The sequence below is a fragment of the Populus euphratica genome, unplaced genomic scaffold (assembly GCF_000495115.2).
Source record: "Populus euphratica unplaced genomic scaffold, PopEup_1.0 scaffold122.1, whole genome shotgun sequence".
Lineage (NCBI taxonomy): Eukaryota > Viridiplantae > Streptophyta > Magnoliopsida > Malpighiales > Salicaceae > Populus > Populus euphratica.
This window is the reverse complement of record NW_011499980.1, coordinates 208,704-228,201: the sequence shown is the minus strand read 5'-3', so window position 1 is coordinate 228,201 and position 19,498 is coordinate 208,704. Positions and strand designations below refer to the sequence as shown.

The following is a 19,498-nucleotide window of genomic DNA, read 5'->3' as shown; positions in this document are numbered from 1 at the left end:
TCCAACAACAGCCTGAGTGGTCCTTTGCCAACAGAGTATTTCAACAACTTCAAAGCCATGATGAGCATTGATCAGGATATGGATTACATGAGGACAAAAAATGTATCTACTACTTATGTTTTTTCTGTGCAATTGGCATGGAAAGGTTCGAAGACTGTGTTTCCTAAAATTCAAATTGCGCTCACGACACTTGATTTATCCTGCAATAAATTCACGGGAAAGATTCCAGAGTCCCTCGGGAAGCTTAAATCTCTGAAACAGCTCAACCTTTCTCACAACAGCCTCATTGGTGGTATCCAGCCGTCATTGGGGAATTTAACTAATCTGGAGTCGTTGGATCTCTCTTCAAATCTGCTTGCTGGAAGGATTCCTCAGGAACTGGTAGCTTTAACATTTCTTCAAGTCCTGAACCTTTCGTATAACCAACTTGAGGGACCCATACCTCTAGGTAAGCAGTTCAATACATTTGAAAATGGTTCATTCGAAGGGAACTTGGGATTATGTGGGTTTCCCTTGCAAGTAAAATGCAACAAAGGCGAGGGGCAACAACCGCCTCCGTCAAACTTCGAGAAAGAAGATTCAATGTTTGAAGAGGGATTTGGATGGAAAGCTGTAGCAATGGGTTATGGATGTGGATTTGTATTTGGAGTCTCTATAGGATACGTTGTATTTAGAGCAAGAAAAGCTGCATGGTTTGTGAAGATGGTTGAAGACAGTGCACATCAAAATGCAAAAAGGCTTAGAAGGAAGAATGCTCCGGCCAGAAATGGTGGAAGACGACACTAGCTACTCAGGGCGGTGTGAGAAGGTAAGTCTCGATAATGCTTTTAACTAACAGCGCAAATATTTTATTCCATGATCCATCACCAGTTTAGTGAATTAACTTGCTTTGTGGACTAGGTCTAGAATGGCAGCAGTCAAGAAGAGGGGATCATCTTCCAGGCTAGTGTAGCTGGTTTTTAATTTTTTTACGTCGTGTGTTTGTAAATTTTTTTAATCGATAGATTTATGTCTTGATCTTTTGATTATAAGCACTAACGAGGTGATTATGTCTTGATCTTTTGAAGCTATCAATTACGCTCATTTAATTATGATTCATGATTTTTTAATCCCAAGAGATCTGATTGCTATCAATTCGGGCAGCAATTTTTTCCTTTCTTATTCACACATTTGTTTTTCCTTAGCAAAATTATGTCTTTTTTAGTACATGTGCTTTTGAGAAAAAACTAAAATAAATATTTGTTAAAATTTAAATCATTTGAAGTGAACGTATATCTTAAACCAAAATAATTCTCTTTCCATGTTAATGTATAACTACATATTTTATTTTGAGAAAATAAAAACAGTGAATTTATAGTTGTTTTGTAGTAGGGTAGAGTTACAGCTATCCGTAGCTCATGCCTCCTTCATAAAGTGATTTGCAGTCCTAAGCCATGCTTTGGCTGCTATATATTTTAATATTTCATAGCTAGTTTTGTATAATACATAGAAATTAACTAGTAGTTGGTGTTGTAACTATTATGTGATCAAATAGATAAATATAGGTTAAAATAAGGAATGGATAAAAAAAGATTGTAATTCTTTAAATCCTATAAATTGAAAGAAATGAATTACCATTTTTAAATTAAAAAGTTAGTCATGTAAATTGTTAAATTAATTATTCAAAGTTTTCTATCATTTCTACCATGATTTAAGCTAATAACATTAACCTGTTATAATAGGTAGGTTTACCTAATATAGGACAATTATATGTTAATCAGATATTGATCCTGAATTTATTGTTTCAATACCACATAAAAAATCATGATTTAGATATTATGTAATCTCTATCTTGACTTTTTGCACAACTATATATTTGTTTTTACACATAAATTATAAAAACACCATAATATAAATTATAAAAACACCATATTTATTAAGAAAAAAAACAGAACAATAAGTTTTTTTTAAAAAAAATTTAGGTTTTTTAACACTATTTAATGTTAAAAAATTAAAAGAGTTGCTTGAAGAATGGTATCATTCTGAATCCAGATTTTGAAATAAAGAAGAAGCATTGAATTATTAATTCTTTGCTAGAGAGAGAGAGAGAGGAGAGAGAAGTGTGATAATTTGAAATAAAATTACAACTCGGTAATAAAATTAACAAAATATAAAATGAACCCGTTAAACATGTTATTATTTATTTCATCATAACATACTTAAGTGGTAATTTAATATAAGTTTCAAAAATTTATAAATAAATATAATTTTACAAAATCTAAAACAAACTATAGCATATACAAAATTATAAATCCATACAACAAGTAATTTGTTTGAGAAAAAACAATAAAACAAGTAAATACCCAAACAAAATACATATATTAAAAAAACATGCAATAAAAAAATTGACATTTTAAAATTATGTTCAAATTAAAAAAGATATATTTACTTACTTCAAATGAAAAATCCATAAAATTAGAACACAGATGCTATGAATGGAAAAGTTAAAGAATAATGAGTTGTGTTGAGATGAGGGGAGATATTGGGTAGCTGTTTGTTTAGTTGTAGAGGATTTTTTTTTTTAGATGCAAATGAGAAGAATGAGAAATAAAGAAGGTGGGAGGGTCAATGGTTAGGTCATATATTAAATATTACCAATGAAATTATCAATAAATTTTTTTATTTATCAATCTGTTGGTCATTCTGTTGGTATAATAGATACGTCACTATATGGACATCCCTTTTTGATTTTTTCATCTATCAATCCATTGGCCATTTCTGTCGGTATAATAGATACATCCCTGTATGAACATTCCTATTTAACTAGAACTGTAATTTTATTGGTAAAATCATCCACAAAAACTTACACATCATTATACTATTTGGTTTTATAAAATTCTTTCTATTCTAACTAGGATTCCCTCAGTATACACCGATGAAATATTTATATCGATAAATACCGATAGAGTTAGCGATGAAAAAAATTTGATTGGTAAATATCTCCATAAAATATATATGGAAAAAAAACCATTAGTGATTTTGTTTGTATTCCTAGATTTTTTGGTAGTATCTATTGTATCAAAGCATTGTCCCTAAATCATATTGGTCAAATGTTATATTAAGATTGGACATTAATTAGAATTGTTGATCTTGATACATATTATGCTCTTATCTTCATAAAAGGAAATAATTGTTCTCATAAATTGAAATATAAATGTACTGAAAAATAATATATAGGTGCTTGTTAGATGTCTTGTATACTGAATTGACTCACATAAGAATTTTATATGGAGAGATTACATGTATTTATACAAGGGTGGAGCTAAAATTATTTGCTAAGGGTGGCCAAAAATAATATAATAAGATATAATATTTGTTTTAGTTTATTGTACATAAGTTGTAAAAAACAAAACATGCATGATTTAGTTTTATTCAAATAACTTATTACAAACATATAATGACCCTTGTATAAGATAAAAATGTTTGGAGCAATATCAAATTGAGTCAAAATAATGAAGTTAATTTCATCTTCATGATATATCCATTACTTTAATGTTGTTGGTCTTTATACCTATCAAATATAAATATACAAAGTATATAAGAAACATTAGCTAAAGTGAAACATTATTTATATTTGATAAACTTTGAAATAATGTAAAAAATAATAAAGAATGATTCTTACATTTTTATTTTAATTGTGCTCATCGTTCTTTCATAGAATAAAAATAATTTATTACCATATCAATTGTGAATCTTTCAGCAATTTCTTTTTCTATAAAGACAATCAAATAATTTGCAAGAAAATAATCCTCTATATAATTACAAAGTCATGTTTTAACAATCGTCATAGTTGAGAAAGCTCGTTCAATAGTTGCTGTCAAAACAGGAAGAGTCAAAATAAGCCGAATCAACCTATCAACCAATAGATAAATTTTTAATTTTTCTGTTTCAACCAATCCTTGATATAAATCAGCAATTGATGACATGCTCTTTAACTTTAGATGATTGGGTACATCAAGCTCATAATGCTGCAACTGAAGTCTCAAATGAATTTTTTCTTAGTCAGAAAAATCATGAGGATAGAACTTGTCAACAAGTAAGCATATGTCTTCAACATTGAATAATTTATAATTATTTCTAGGATCTAAAGTTGTGCTCAACTTAAGAATCTCAATCGCCTGCTTTTTTAATCTATTATTTAGCTTTTTCAATTGTTGATCAATGATAGCTGTAAATATATCAACTCGATAGTAATGCTGTAAATATATCAACTCGATAGTGATGCTCAACTGTTATTGATTTTGTTTTACGACGAGATCGTCCCACACTAGAAAAACAAGCATCCATATCAGGAACTTCAATGTCTTGATGCTTACAAAATGATGTCACTTCTTCTAAAAGAGTTTCCCAGCCATCATCTCTTAACTTCTGAATTAAAGTCTTTGTGGTAGTCACCAAATGTATAGCATTTAAAATGTCTTGAGATTTCTGTTGCAAAGCTTGGCAAAGCACATCAGTAATTCCCATAACATTCTTCATTATATGCAAGATGAATGCAAAATCAAATGACATTAGCAACTTAAATGAAAAGGCCGCATCACCACATTAAGAATAAGTAGATCCATCTAAAGAGATGTTTTCAAGAACCAAGCAAGTTGCCCCATACATTTTTATCAAACTGCAAATGGATTTGAAGTGCGAATTCCATTTGCTATCTACAAGTCGTTGCAAACCACCTACTTGATTAACTCTTTTACCCGTTTCAATCTCACTAATATCAACTAAATGTTCAATTGTAGCTACTTGAAAAGCCCGTAATTCATCATTACGCTTGCAAGAAGCACTAACAATGTTGATAATAAAAATCAAGTTCTGAAAAAAAGTGTGAACATCAGAAATTTCTCTAGCTGTAGCAATAAAAGCCAATTGTAATTGATGAGCTAAGCAATGTACATAATATGCATAAGGGCAATTATTAATGAATAAAACTTGCAATTCATTCCACTCTCCACGCATATTACTAGCATCATCATACCCTTGGCCCCTAATATTTTGAACATCAAGATTATGATGAGATAAAACAAAGGAAATCTCTTTCTTAAGAGTTGAAGCAGTTGTGTCTCTGATATGAACTACATCCAAAAATCATTCTCGTATAAATCCACTTCTATCAACAAACCTAATAACAAGGGCCATTTGCTCTCTTCTAGATTCATCTCGAGCTTTATCAATAATTAAGCAGAATTTTGCATCACCAATCTCATGACGAATTGAAGACTGAACATTTCTAGCAAAGACATGCAAAATTTCCTTTTGAATTTGATGCGAGGTGTATTTAGCATTTGAATTTGATGTGAGGTGTATTTAGCATTTTATGGAGCATTACCTAAAACAAGAACACCTAGCAAACACATGTAAAATTTCTTTTTGAATTTGATGTGAGGTGTATTTAGCATTTTGTGGAGCATTACCTAAAACAAGAGCACCTACTTGTTCATTGTATGATGCTAAAAGTTCTATCATTTCAAGAAAATTACCTTAATTTTTTTATTCTGGACATTCATCATGCCCTCTAAAAGTACATGCTTGAAATATGAGCCAACGAACAATATCTATTGAAACTTTAATACGCAATCGATTATTCTAAATTTCTTAAGTAGTTTGCCTCTTAACTACCTTCTCAATATGATATGACTGGTTTTTTTAAATTTTCCAAGCACCTGGTAGCAAATCTATGATTTGAATTTGCACCTTTTCTTGTATGAGTAAAAAAAAACACATTGTTCCCCATCATTAACTTTCTTCCAACAATTAAATCCTTTAACAATAAATGTGTTTGATCCTGGCTTTCTAGATGTTTTACTTAGAAATAAATAGCAAGGGAAACAAAATGCAGTATTTTTCTTTGAATATTCAAGCCACGGATAACTTTTGAACCAATGAGACTGGAATTGATGAGGATTTTTTTACCAGTTAGTGGATATTCAGATCAAAGGTTGATATGACCTCAAATTAATGTATGCCCTTCGAATTTTATCTTGTTGATTAACCGGGTATTCCTAAATTTGAGGACGATTGCTTGGATCACTAATTAAATGAGCATTGTCAATTCTAGTAAGAGACTATTCGCTAATCAGTGCAGGTTCTTTGTAAACTAAAGCACATTGAGGCTGCTCAACCATAATTTTAATATTACTTAGAGTTGGTTCACTAGGCTGTGATTTATCAATATTTTTTTTTCAAAAAAAGAATCAATTCTTCTTATTTTGCTCATGGTTCAACCTAAAATCAAAATATATATCGTGAGAAAAAATTGATAATTTTGGTGGCTCTGCTAAACACAAAACATAAAAAAATCCATGCATAATGAACACAAACCAATAAAATATATCTAATTAATTCAAAAAAAATCACTATAACAAGAATTCAAAAAATAATTGTTAGAACTAGCAAATTTGAAAAAAAAAAGCAAAAATTATAAAATTATAAAAAAAATCTCATCAAATTCTTAATAAACTTCTCAAAAAAAAAATTTAAATTTGAGTTATTGATATCCAATTACCTTGTTTTGTTTATGAAAAGATAAATTAAACAACTCTACTTTAATCTTTCTATATAAAAATTATGTTTGTGATCTGCATCTTTATTCTTGTTTTTGTTTTGATTGGCTGTGTTGCAACTTACAAGCATTTATATTAAGGTTATAATTTGTAGCCTATAGGGAAAGAAAAGACAAATAAAGACATTGAGCTTTATTTTATTTTTTTTCTTTCCATGTAGGCACTTTGTAGCTTATTACTTGTAATTCTTTAAAAAAGCCGAATTCTCTCTATCTTCGAGCTTTCATTCCTCAATCTATGTAGACACTTTTTTTGATCACTTTGTAGCCTATTAATACACCTTATATTTAATTATAAAAAGAGTCTTGTAGGGCCCGAGCCCTTGCATGCCCCCTTTCACTCTGCCCTTGTGTCTATAAAAAAACTCTTATGATGGTTGTGTAAGTGATCCTTAAACTTGAGATCATTAAGTTATCTAACATTGGTAGGGTTATATTTTAATTCTGTTGCACGTTATCCTAAACAAGGGTAACAAATGGGTAGATATTGCATATAACATGAACTATATGAAGGTCTTTAATAATCAATAAAGGATTCATCACGTTTGGTAAATTAGAAGAAATATTTTATTTATTTTTGAATAGTATTGATTGTAGATCCTTGTGCAAGGTGTAATAAGATTTGTAAAGAGTTTTAAATTTTATTCAAATAATCAATGACTATGATTTTGAGAACATACATGATTTGACAGGATATACACACTCTATACTATAATGTCTGAATTGGAATATTGTTAATGAATGGATAATAATTATATTGAGAAACTAGTTATTAAAAGGTTAAGTCAAACAATTTATGACTTTTCTAATATTTAGGGGATATAATAGATTATTAAACATTGTATTTAATCTTCAAATATAAATCAAATAATTTTTGAATTGATAATAAATTAATTTATTTAATTCTATTTTATTTAGGACTATTATTTATATTTGAGGTAATTTATTAGATAACCTAATGAGTTATTATCTATATATAAGAACCATTAGTCAAAAATTAAAATAGAATAATTAATTAATTATGAAATGACTAATAAGTATGACTTGATTATAAATAAGTTTAGAAATTGAAGACTGAAGTATAATTTATATAGGAGAATTAAAACTCTAAAGCTAGAATAATCAAGTAAAGACTTGATTGAATATTTTCCACTAAACTATACTGTCATCAATTTTACAAAGATAGATGCATGCTTAGTGTCTCTGTAGAAGTGTAGTATATGCTTTTTTAAGTTTTTTTTTGGAAAAATATTAAAATAATATATTTTTTATTTTTTAAATTTATTTTTAATATCAAAACATAAAAATATATATAAAAACAAAAAATTATAATAATTTGAATCTGAAAAAAATTCAGATTTTTTCAAAAACAATGTTTAACAACAATTGCAAACATAAACATATAGTAATAGTGGCAAGTCTCAGAATCAAAAAGTTATAAACATTTTGAAGTCGTCATAATGAGGTGGCCGTGGTTTCAACGGGATACGCATAAAACATCTCCATCCTGGAAATTAAATGGGGAAAGTGCATAACCATTTTTTCCAGTCAAAGTAATGCTGTTCTGATCATTTGGTGGATATCAAATAACCATTTAATTTGTTTTAGCCAAATTAATGATATCAACAAGTCTTCCACCTTACAATCATCTGGGAGGCCAAACATTTTTTTCTGGTTAAGTATAAATTCAAAAATCTCTGATAATGTGGTAGAAAGTATGTCACAAGTGAATTCTAGGTAAATGATAAGTAAGTGCATTAAAGTATATTATTTTATTGATAACATGGTAGAGGTTATTTTTTAATGTTTTTTATTTAAAAATAATATTAAATAATACTTTGTTATTTTTTAAAATTTATTTTTGACGTTAAAATAATTCACAAATATAAAAAATTTGATTTAAAAAGAAATTAAATTATTTTAGAATAAGAATTAAGAATGGATTTTTGAAAGTTGTGATTGGGGGGAGAATGTGAAAACTTGATTAGCAAAAAGAAAAAAAATCAGAGTTTATAAAATCGAAAGAGATTAAAAAACAAAGATCTCTTCACAGTGCTATAATATTAATATTTAGCAGGACAAATTGAGTGCAAGTATTAGTACATGTAAAATTGGTTATTTAAATAATTTTAGAAACAACGAGGAAAGGGGAAATATGCATTCCGGAACGTAGCTATCATCTCCATTCTCCAGTATCAGTTAAATATCAAGTCAAGTTGCGACGTTGTATTTGGAGAGGAGGCCAGGGAAAGCCATATCAACAAGTCTTCCACCTTACAATCATCTGGGTGGCCAAACATTTATATTTCTAATTAAGTATAAAATAAAAAATCTCATTTCTAAAAAAATATTAAAAAAACCAAGTCTTCCACCTGTTCTAAGAAAATATAATGAACAGAAAAAAATAATACCTGAGACTTGTACAACCATTGTATTTAAAGATACTTCTTTAACATAATACTATCTTTTCAGATTTAAAAGGGTATTTGATTTGGAGGTGTTGTTGGCTTTTGTAAGTTTCATAAAATATATATATATATATATTGCTTCTAGAGATATGGTTTGTTCTTTAAAAAGGTTGTATTTTAAAAAACAAAATCACCACTCCTTCAGATTAAATACATATTTAATAGGTTTCTCTTTTCAATTGAGGGTTACAAAAATAGAGTATATGATATATATATATATATATATATATATATATATATATAGGCTGCTAGTATGTAGCAGTTAAGAAGGAAAAAATTAAAAAAATATTATAATAGTTAAAAAATAGAAGAGTTTTTAGGGGATTAAAGAGTTTTAACTATTAAAAAAAGTTTTTATTAAAAAAAGAATTGTTATGATTAAATTTGTAATTGTTTAAAATATAATTTCAATTGTTGATTTCAATTTAAGGGCAAAAAAACATTATTTCTAGAGATAAAATGTTCAAAAAATACATGCGTTGCGTTGCCTCACATGTAAAAGGGTAATTAAAAGTTTTTCTCTTGTTCAGCTCAATATTATGCACATGGCCTCTTATCAATTTTTTATTAGTTATTATAACATATTAAAATTTTCTATATAAATATAAAGGTTATTCCTGTTCATTTATTTGGTATAAAGCCTTATGTTGATTGCATGTCTTTATTGAGATACAAAAAATCACGTATATAATATAATTTAAATTTATAATAATGACTTAGCATATCTAATATAAACGTGTTATATTTTATGCGACAAATTAAATGAATATCCATTTCACTATTCAAATACTATTATCATATACTAATATCATTCCCAATTCCATCAATTAAATACATCTAATATCAATCCTTCCAGAAACTCCTGTTAAATTGCTTTACACTCGGAAGCTTGACCCGACGAACCTCATTTCTAAAAAGAATAAATAAAAAAACCAAGTTTCCACCTCAGTCTTCCATACAAATTTTAAGTGGTCGAACTCGAGAAAATAAGGTAATCTACAGCTTTGTTTTGTTTTTCTCTATCATCAAAAGCATAAGGAAACCAGATGAGGACATTACTGTTCCACCTCTCGGGCAAAGTGTATGTTTATATATAATTTTTTCCAGCTTCTGGTTTCTCGTATGGAAACTTACCAGTGTAAACTTTGTTGACCAGTCTATTTTTGCTATTGGTTTCTGATTGCGTGTTTGACATTGTATTTTAAAAGTGTTTTTAAAAGGAATTGAAATTTTTTTATTTTTTTATTAATATTTTCAAATCATTTTAATATATTTTGATATAAAAAACAATATTATCAAACTTACTAACACACTTAGCTGAATTGAGGTTAGCTGAATTGAGGTTTTAGTAGATACTGCAACATTTCAAATCCCATTTCGTTTTGCAGCAGTAAGGAATTTATTCATTTGGATTACATAAGGAATTTGCTTTCAATTTTTAGTCTGGCTAGACTTTTGCTCTCCCATCGGTATTTTGATGATATGTTTCTTTGATTTTTTATTTAATTATCCATCGATGCCTATCTGTTTATGATTTTTGCCTTGCCAGGAGTGTTTCTTGCTTTATCTTCCAGCACTCGTTACCAAATTATTAATGGACTGGTGCGCCTGGTTGAAGCATCACCTGTTGCAGTTCGTGTGCGATTTGTCAGGTGTGCAATAGTTGAAGTCGTCTCATACACTTTCTTCCCATTGAATGCTCCCTCTTTCCCCACATAGAAAAGGAAACTCCATAGAAAGAGAGGGTAAGGACTTTACTTACGAGACTGTGAAAACTTATAGAGAGTTTAGTTTAGCAAAAAATAAAAAATCAGAGTTTATAAAATAGAAGCTCGATCTCTCTGGCAATGACTTCAATCGCTCTGTCATATCATCTTCCTTTGGTTAGTTCCTGCATTTGACGCATTTAAATCTAAATTCATCGAATTTTGCAGGCCAAGTTCCCCCAGAAATCTCCCATTTATCCAGATTGGTGTCACTTGATCTCTCTTCCAACTCTGAGGAGCTGATGCTGGAACCGATTTCTTTCAACAAGCTTGCTCAGAACCTTACCCAGCTGAGAGAACTCTACTTGGGTGGAGTGAACATGTCTTTGATTGTACCCAGTTCCTTGATGAACTTGTCTCCAACTCTGGTATTGTGGATTGAAAGGAGAATTATCTGATAATTTATTTCGCCGATCAAACCTTCAATCGCTTGATTTACGGAGCAACGGGGAACTCACTGGCTCTTTTCTGCCTTCCAATTTGAGCAATGCTCTTTCGCATTTGGATCTGTCACATACAAGAATTTCAATACATTTGGAACCAGATTCAATCAGTCATCTGAAGTCTGTGGAAGTGATGTATCTTAATGGGTGCAATTTTGTTGGCTCGAATCTGGGTCTACTTGGTAACCTCACGCAACTCATTGAGTGGGGCCTTGCAGATAACCAGTTGGGTGGTCAAATCCCTTTCTCGTTGGGAAAACTTGAGCAACTCTAGTACTTGATCTTGGAAACAATAGTTTTACTGGTTCAATTCCTGACGTTTTTGCTAATCAAACGCAATTGTTGTGGTTAGACCTCTCACATAACAATTTTCAAAGTCATTTCCCATTCTCACTTAAAAACCTTAAGCATCTCAGTCAGTTATTTCTTTCAGACAATAATTTTACTAGCAAGATTCTGAATAAGTTTTCTAACCTCACTCAACTTATTTGGTTGTACCTCTCAAACAATAAGTTTGATGGTCAGATTCCATCCTCACTTGAAAACCTTAATAAGCTAGAATTCTTGACACTTTCTTTTAATAATTTTTCTCATAAAATTCCAGATAGTTTATTTAACCTCACACAACTCACTTCGTTGGACCTCTCAAACAAGTTTGATAGTCAGATTCCATCCTCGCTTAGAAACCTTAAGAAGCTACAGTTTTTGAGACTTTCTTTCAATAATTTTTCTGGTAAAATTCTGAAAGGTTTATTTAACCTCACATAACTCATTTGGTTGGATCTCTCAAACAACAAGTTTGATGGTCAGATTCCATCCTCGCTTAGAAACGTTAAGAAGCTACAGTTCTTGAGACTTTCTTTCAATAATTTTTCTAGTAAAATTCTGAATGGTTTATTTAATCTCACACAACTCATTTGGTTGGACCTCTCCAACAACAAGTTTGATGGTCAAATTCCATCCTTACTTAGAAACCTTAAAAAGCTACATTTCTTGAGACTTTCTTTCAATAATATTTCTGGTAAAATCCCGGTTGGTTTATTTAACCTCACACAACTCACTAGGTTGGACCTCTTAAACAATAAGTTTGATGGCCAGATTCCATCCTCACTTGGAAACCTTTAAAAGCTATATTACTTAATACTTTCTTTCAATGATTTTTCTAGTGAAATTCTAGATTGTTTTGCTATCCTCACACAACTCAATTTGTTGGACCTCTCAAACAACAGGTTTGATGCCTTCTTTGCAGGCTCTTCTTCTTCACATTAACCTACTGTATGGCCAGATAAGTCCGTTCTTTTGTAATTCATTACAATATATCGATTTCAGTCATAATAGGTTGTATGGCCAGATTCCACCTTCAGTTTTCAAACTTGAGCACTTGAGAACTCTTATGCTTTCCTCCAATGATAAACTGACTGGGAACATCTCCTCTGTCATTTGTGAGCTGAAGTTCCTAGAGATTCCAGACTTGTCCAACAATGGCTTTAGTGGATTCATCCCACAATGCTTGGGAAACTTCAGTGATGGACTCTTAGTGTTGCATCTTGGTGGCAACAATCTGCGCGGCAATATCCCTTCAATCTATTCAAAGGGGAACAATTTGAGATATCTGGACTTCAATGGCAACAAATTGAAAGGGGTGATACCACCATCCATCATCAATTGTGTGAATTTAGAATTTCTGGATCTTGGCAACAATATGATTGATGACACATTCCCTTCCTTTTTAGAAAGGCTTCCACAGTTGGACGTTGTTATTCTAAGGTCAAATAAACTCCACGGTTCTTTGAAGGGTCCAACTGTCAAGGACTCTTTTTCTAAATTACAGATTTTTGACGTCTCCAACAACAGCCTGAGTGGTCCTTTGCCAAGAGAGTATTTCAACAACTTCAAAGCCATGATGAGCGTTGATCAGGATATGGCTTACATGAGGCCAAAAGATTTATCCACTTCTTATGTTTATTCTGTAACATTGGCATGGAAAGGTTTGGAGATTGAGTTTTCTAAAATTCAAATTTCCCTCACAACACTTGATTTATCTTGCAATAAATTCACGGGAAAGATTCAAGAGTCCCTCGGGAAGCTTAAATCTCTGATACAGCTCAACCTTTCTCACAACAGCCTCATAGGTTATATCCAGCCATCATTGGGGGAATTTAACTAATCTGGAATAGCTGGATCTCTCCTCAAATCTGCTTGCTGGAAGGATTCCTCAACAATTAGTAGATTTAACATTTCTTCAAGTCCTCAACCTTTCGTATAATCAACTTGAGGGACCCATACCTCTAGGCAAGCAGTCCAATACATTTGAAAATGGTTCATTCGAAGGGAACTTGGGATTATGTGGGTTTCCCTTGCAAGCAAAATGCGACAAAGGGGAGGGGCAACAACAGCCACCATTAAACTTCCAGAAAGAAGATTCAATGTTTCAAGAGGGATTTGGATGGAAAGCTGTAGCAATGGGTTATGGATGTGGATTTGTATTTGGAGTCTCTATAGGATACGTTGTATTTAGAGCAAGAAAAGCTGCATGGTTTGTGAAGATGGTTGAAGACAGTGCACATCAAAATGCAAAAAGGCTTAGAAGGAAGAATGCTCCGGCCAGAAATGGTGGAAGACGATACTAGTTACTCAGGGCGGTGTGAGAAGGTAAGTCTTGATAATGCTTTTAACTAATAGCGCAAATATTTTATTCCATGATCCATCACCAGTTTAGTTAATTAACTTGCTTTGTGTACTGGGTCTATAATGGCAGCAGTCAAGAAGAGGGGATCATCTTCCAGGCTAGTGTAGCTGCTTCTTATGTTTTTTTTACGTCGTGTGTTTGTAATTTTTTTTAATCGATAGATTTATGTCATTGTAAGTTAATGATTTTACCAGAATCATAATAATACAATAAATTATAAGCGAAAGCACCAACGACGTGTCATTTAGGTGATGGCATTTATATCTTGATCTTTTGAAGCTATCAATTACGCTTAATTCTAGCAGAAATATTTTTCTTTTTTATTCTTACATTTTTATTTTATTTCAGCGAAATTATGTCTTTTCTAGTAGCACGTTTTTTTTTGAGAAAAAACTAAAATAAATATTTGTTAAAATTTAAATCATTTTGAAGTAAGGAGGAAAATGTATATCTTAAACCAAAACTCTCTTTCCATGTTAATGTCTTATATATATATATAAAAAGCATTGTTTTAAATAAAAGTTTATAATGATTTGAAAAGCAAGTTTCAATTATAAACATAAAAAATCATGAATCAATAATTTAATTATATGTGATAGAAAAAAAATTAATATGAGAAAAATATGTAAAAACTATTATTAAAATAAGTAAAAAAATAGAGAATATATTCTCATTTAAATATATTTTTTAAAAAGGATTTCCATAAACTAGCTTCTTATGTTCCTATTTTTTCTTTGTTTGTTTGTTTGTTTGTTTTTTAATTTGAGTTTCTAAAATTGTACATTTAGCGGTTTTTATCCTGAATAGATAGATTCTTACTGTTATAATAGTAATTATTAAGAATTGTAGTTATTAGTCGATGATTTGAAGTCCTAGCTAAGCCATGCTTTGGCTACTATATATTTTAATATTTCGTAGCTAGTTTTGTGTAATACTTGGAAATTAACTAGTAGTTGGTGCGGTAATTATTATGTGATCAAATAGATAGATATAGGTTCAAAATATATATAGCCTATAAATATATAGTTAAAATAAGAAACAATATTAAAATGGATCAAAAAATATTACGATTCTAAGAAAACCTAGTGGATGAATAAAATCGTGTTTTTTATTGTTTCTTATTGTGACTATATATTCAATCTCTTTTCTTACATTTAAATATGGATTATTTATTTGAACTTTATGGATATAAATCCCTTAGATGGAAACAAATTAATTATCATTTTTAAATAAAAAAGTTACTTATGTAAATTGTTAAATTAATTACTCAAAGTTTCCTATTATTTCTAGATTGATTTAAACTGATAACATTAACCTGTTATAAATCTTAATTTTTTGCACAAGTATATACTTTTTTTCTATACATAAATTATATATATAAAAAACGAAATGTATTAAGAAAAAAAAACAGAACAAAAAATTTCTCTTTTTTTTTATTTAGGTTTTCTAGCACTATTTAAGGTTAAAAAATTAAAAGATTTACTTGAAGAACGACACCGTTCTGAATCCAGATTTTGAAATAAAGGAGAAACGTCAAATTATAAATTCCTTGCTTGAGAGACAGAGAGAGGAGAGAGAAGTGTGATAATTTGAAATAAATAAAAAAATCGAGTTGCCGCCATTTCTCTCCTTTAAAACCCACACGCCACAAGCCAAGAAGAGGAGAGAAGAGAAGAAACGTTTCCAGCCAGAACTCTTTCAGGTGAGGGATTCGTGTCTCTTCAAATCACATTTCACTGTTTCCGAAGTAACTTATAAATTTGATTTCACAATAGCAATTGCTGCTGCTTTTCAATTTCTATAGTCACTTTGCTCGCGTTTTAGATCTCCATATGATTTATTTATGTTTGTAATCTCTAGTTTCTTTACGATTTTAGGCGTTGAGTTGTGATTTTCATCAAGGAGAACGCCAAGGAGTGTAATTTTCAGGAAAATTTATCAATTCGATTCCGTTTGTTTACGCGTCTTCTTTTTTAGAAGCTTTTATGCGTCTGCTTTTTTCTCGTTTTCCCTTTGGATGCTGAGAAAATTTGAGAATTGGAAAGGAGTTTCAGGAATTTGAATAATAAGAGTGTGTTTGGTATTGTGTTTGGTATTACGGTAGCTGTTGTGGTTGTGGTTTAAAAAAAATTATTTTATAAAAAGTACTTTTAGTTGAGGTTCATTTGAAAAAATAGGTGTTTGGTTAAAATTATGGTTGAAATTGAGGTTGAAGAAAAAGTAGTTTAATGTATTTGGTTAAAAATGTTTTTGAAATTAAGGTTATAAAATAATTTTAAAAAATATATATTAATATTGATGATTTTAAATTTAAATATTGTAGAATTAATTACTCCTATTACATTATAAAATAAATAATATTTTATATAAAATATTTTTTATTATTCCATTAAACTATTTATAATTTCATTACGTACAAAATTTATCTGATAAAAACTACAGTTTTCATAATATTTTGAGCGTGTCATAAAATTAGATAAACTATTATCAGGTATAAAATTGATATTATAATATGAGTGAATTTAATTCACTATATATTAGTTTTCAGGAAAAAAAATATTATTCACATCACAATGCAAATGAATTTAATTTACTCTAAACTAGTTTTTTTTTTTTTAAATGTTCATAAAATTAACACTTTTTTTAAAAAAGAATGTGTGAACAGTGCAAGAAAATTGCACTCTTCGTCATTTTTCACGTGAAAAGTGCAAATCTCTTGCACTGTTCACTGATAATGTATTCTACACTGTTCAAGCTAATTAAAATTAGCGTGAACAATGTTTACAAAGCAGCAAAATGCTACTCTTTTTTTTCCTGCATTTCGGACATGAAAAGATATAAAATTCATACACAATATGCAATAAGTTCCAAGACTTCACTTTTGAAACTCAAGAAATTGATGGTTTTCATGCAAATTTTGGGTCTGCGCGGAATTTTTGGCTCAGTACCAAACTGAGGGTACTCTGGTCATTTTTATGACCTTGACTAATTTTTCTTGATTACGCTCATTTAATTATGATTCATGATTTTTTATTTCCATGAGATCTGATTGCTATCAATTTGCGCAGCAACTTTTCCCTTCCTTATTTATAAATTTTCTTTTTTAATTTTAGCAAAATTATGTCTTTTTTAATAGAAATATGACCCCTAATGCCAAAACTAATTTTCAATTTATTTTTATTTAAAACACCCAAAACACACCCTAGTAACCTAATTAAATTATTTCTAACCAAAAGTACCTTCTTATTGGACAGAGAAACCCAAAATTAAATCAAATAAAAATACTTAAAGCTGTAATCTATTTTTTCTAACAAGATGAAAGTTTCAAACCACTTATATTGAACTCTATTTTTCTAGATATATTTATTAATACTAAAATTGATATTTTTATGGCTAAGATATGGATTCTTGATCGTTTTCTCTTTATTTCTTCTTTTTCCATATGGCTTTCTATCTCATTTTAGAAAACTTAGAGAGCAATTATGATAAAAATAAAGTTTAGAGATGATATATAAAATTTAGAAATTGCAGGACCAATAATATGCAAACTGAAACTTAAAAGGTTAAAATAGAGTTTTTCATGCCTTTTTAAATTTGTTCATTATTTTTATTTTTTTTTCTTTGGTTTTTCAATATTTTTTAATGACCATCTTAAAATATATTTCATAAATGTTTTCTTTAATTTAATTTTGGAATTTTACAAAACCCGTTTCATACAGAAGTTTTATGCAAAGTAAAGCAAATTCAAACACATTAAATGATGCTAATATAATTCTAAGATAATAAAATTAAAAAAACAATAAAGTTTGATAATAAAAAAGACATTGTTGAAGAAACAATGTCATGTACTGTACACTATCTATGATGCTATAGTGTCTACGATAAAACTATTATTCAAGAATTAAAAAAAATTGAATATTTAAGAGGAGTGAATTAGATGTATCATAAAACAATACAAATAATATAAATTATTTCAAGTGCAATAGCTAACAATATAATTAAATAGAGATAATAAAAAGAATTTGCTACTTAAAGTGATTTGGCAAGCAAACACCTATACTCCAAGCACGTGAAAGAGATTCATAAACTGATCAGCAGGCCAACATTGTGACTAGATGAAATCTCGATGAATTGAGCGAAGTCGGTGGAAGGCAACAACAAATTTCTCAATCTCTCCATGAAATATAATTCATTTTATGCTTGAATTCACATGCATAGTACTTTCTTAATTAGACTGGATTCAGAGGGGCGAGGGCAACTACAGTATCATCACTAGTCAATGTCGCTAGTGGTGATAGAGAGTTCATTTTGATGAAAGACTAATTGAATATATATATTTATATATATCATTTTGGATGACTAAAGAAGAAGAAGAATGATGCGCAGAAAGGCAAACACCAATTTGATAAAAGAATTAATAATCCAAGGATGTGCCGTCGATACGAGCTGGCCTTGCAAGTTGCCTTTTTTTGACACATACCTAGTCTATCTACGGTGTGAAGTAAGAAATTTCTCAATCTCCTATCCCTGTGAGCAATTAGCCATGTCTTCGGCTCAATTGGTAGTTTGTTCATTATAAGATTTTATCAGTCTATGATTTATAACTCATCCATAATTGTTTTATCAATAATATCACTGCTGGAAATATTCTGTAGGCTTTCTTTTCATCTATAATATCTCATTTCATTGCTATATTGGTCAGTAAAAAAAATTATTAATGATTTTACAAACAGAAATTGTGCCAAAAAAATTCTCGCTTGAAATATATTGATAAATATATTTCATTGGAGAGTGTGTGAAGTACCAACAAATTATTTCCAATGATCAAGTTGTCGGTGATTGTGAAATTTACACTAAGCTATTGTGAAATGACAATAGATTAATTCTATCTATAAGTTCATTGCTAAGATGTCAAATGCCGCTAGATATAGTTTGTTGATAAAACCCTCTGTGATTATTTTTAAATATGTTTTTAAAAAATTATTTAGAATACATAATATAAAATTATATAAATTAATAGTAAAAAAACCAATTATGCAAATGAAATTTTTATTAAACATAGAAAAATAAAGTTAAATAATATTCATTGTAAATTAACATAATGGTGGAGCTGAAGGAGGAGGAGGAGAAGGAGGCTGGTTGTTATACGGTCAAAAAGAAGAAGGCACACATGTATCACCACTCTATGATACTCCGCCGATAGGTTGTCATATTTTTTGGTGAGCTGAGTCGTGTATTGCTATAAGGCTATAAACTCCTTACATTCAGTGCTTGATACTGATTGAGAGCTCTTATAGGTTGAGACACTACAAGTCACCCGTAAGTTCTCGATCATAGTGTTAGAGAGTCCATCCACCTAATTTTTATTGGGTCAACTAGACGATCCAACCTCTATCTATAAATCCAGATCAAAATCTGGGTGAATTAAAGGATCATCCTCATATCTCTCCCTCAACTGACTATTATAGATCTCCTGAAAATGAAAAAAGTAATCATCATATTTTATTAGTATTTAAAAGTGTATTTTTATCAAG

The 19,498-nt window shown here is 29.8% G+C and overlaps 1 protein-coding gene and 1 pseudogene across 1 annotated transcript in view; both read left to right on the top strand.

Moving 5' to 3' along the window:
• The window catches only part of LOC105139721 (receptor-like protein 12), a 15,790-nt pseudogene extending 1,787 nt beyond the window's left edge, over window positions 1–14,003 (top strand).
• Window positions 14,004–15,492: 1,489 nt separating this feature from the next.
• The window catches only part of LOC105139718 (E3 ubiquitin-protein ligase CCNB1IP1 homolog), a 34,578-nt gene continuing 30,572 nt past the window's right edge, over window positions 15,493–19,498 (top strand). The window contains exon 1 of the mRNA XM_011046276.1: window positions 15,493–15,666. The gene's annotated coding sequence lies outside the window, so the exon portion shown is untranslated. The remainder of the gene's footprint in view (window positions 15,667–19,498) is intronic.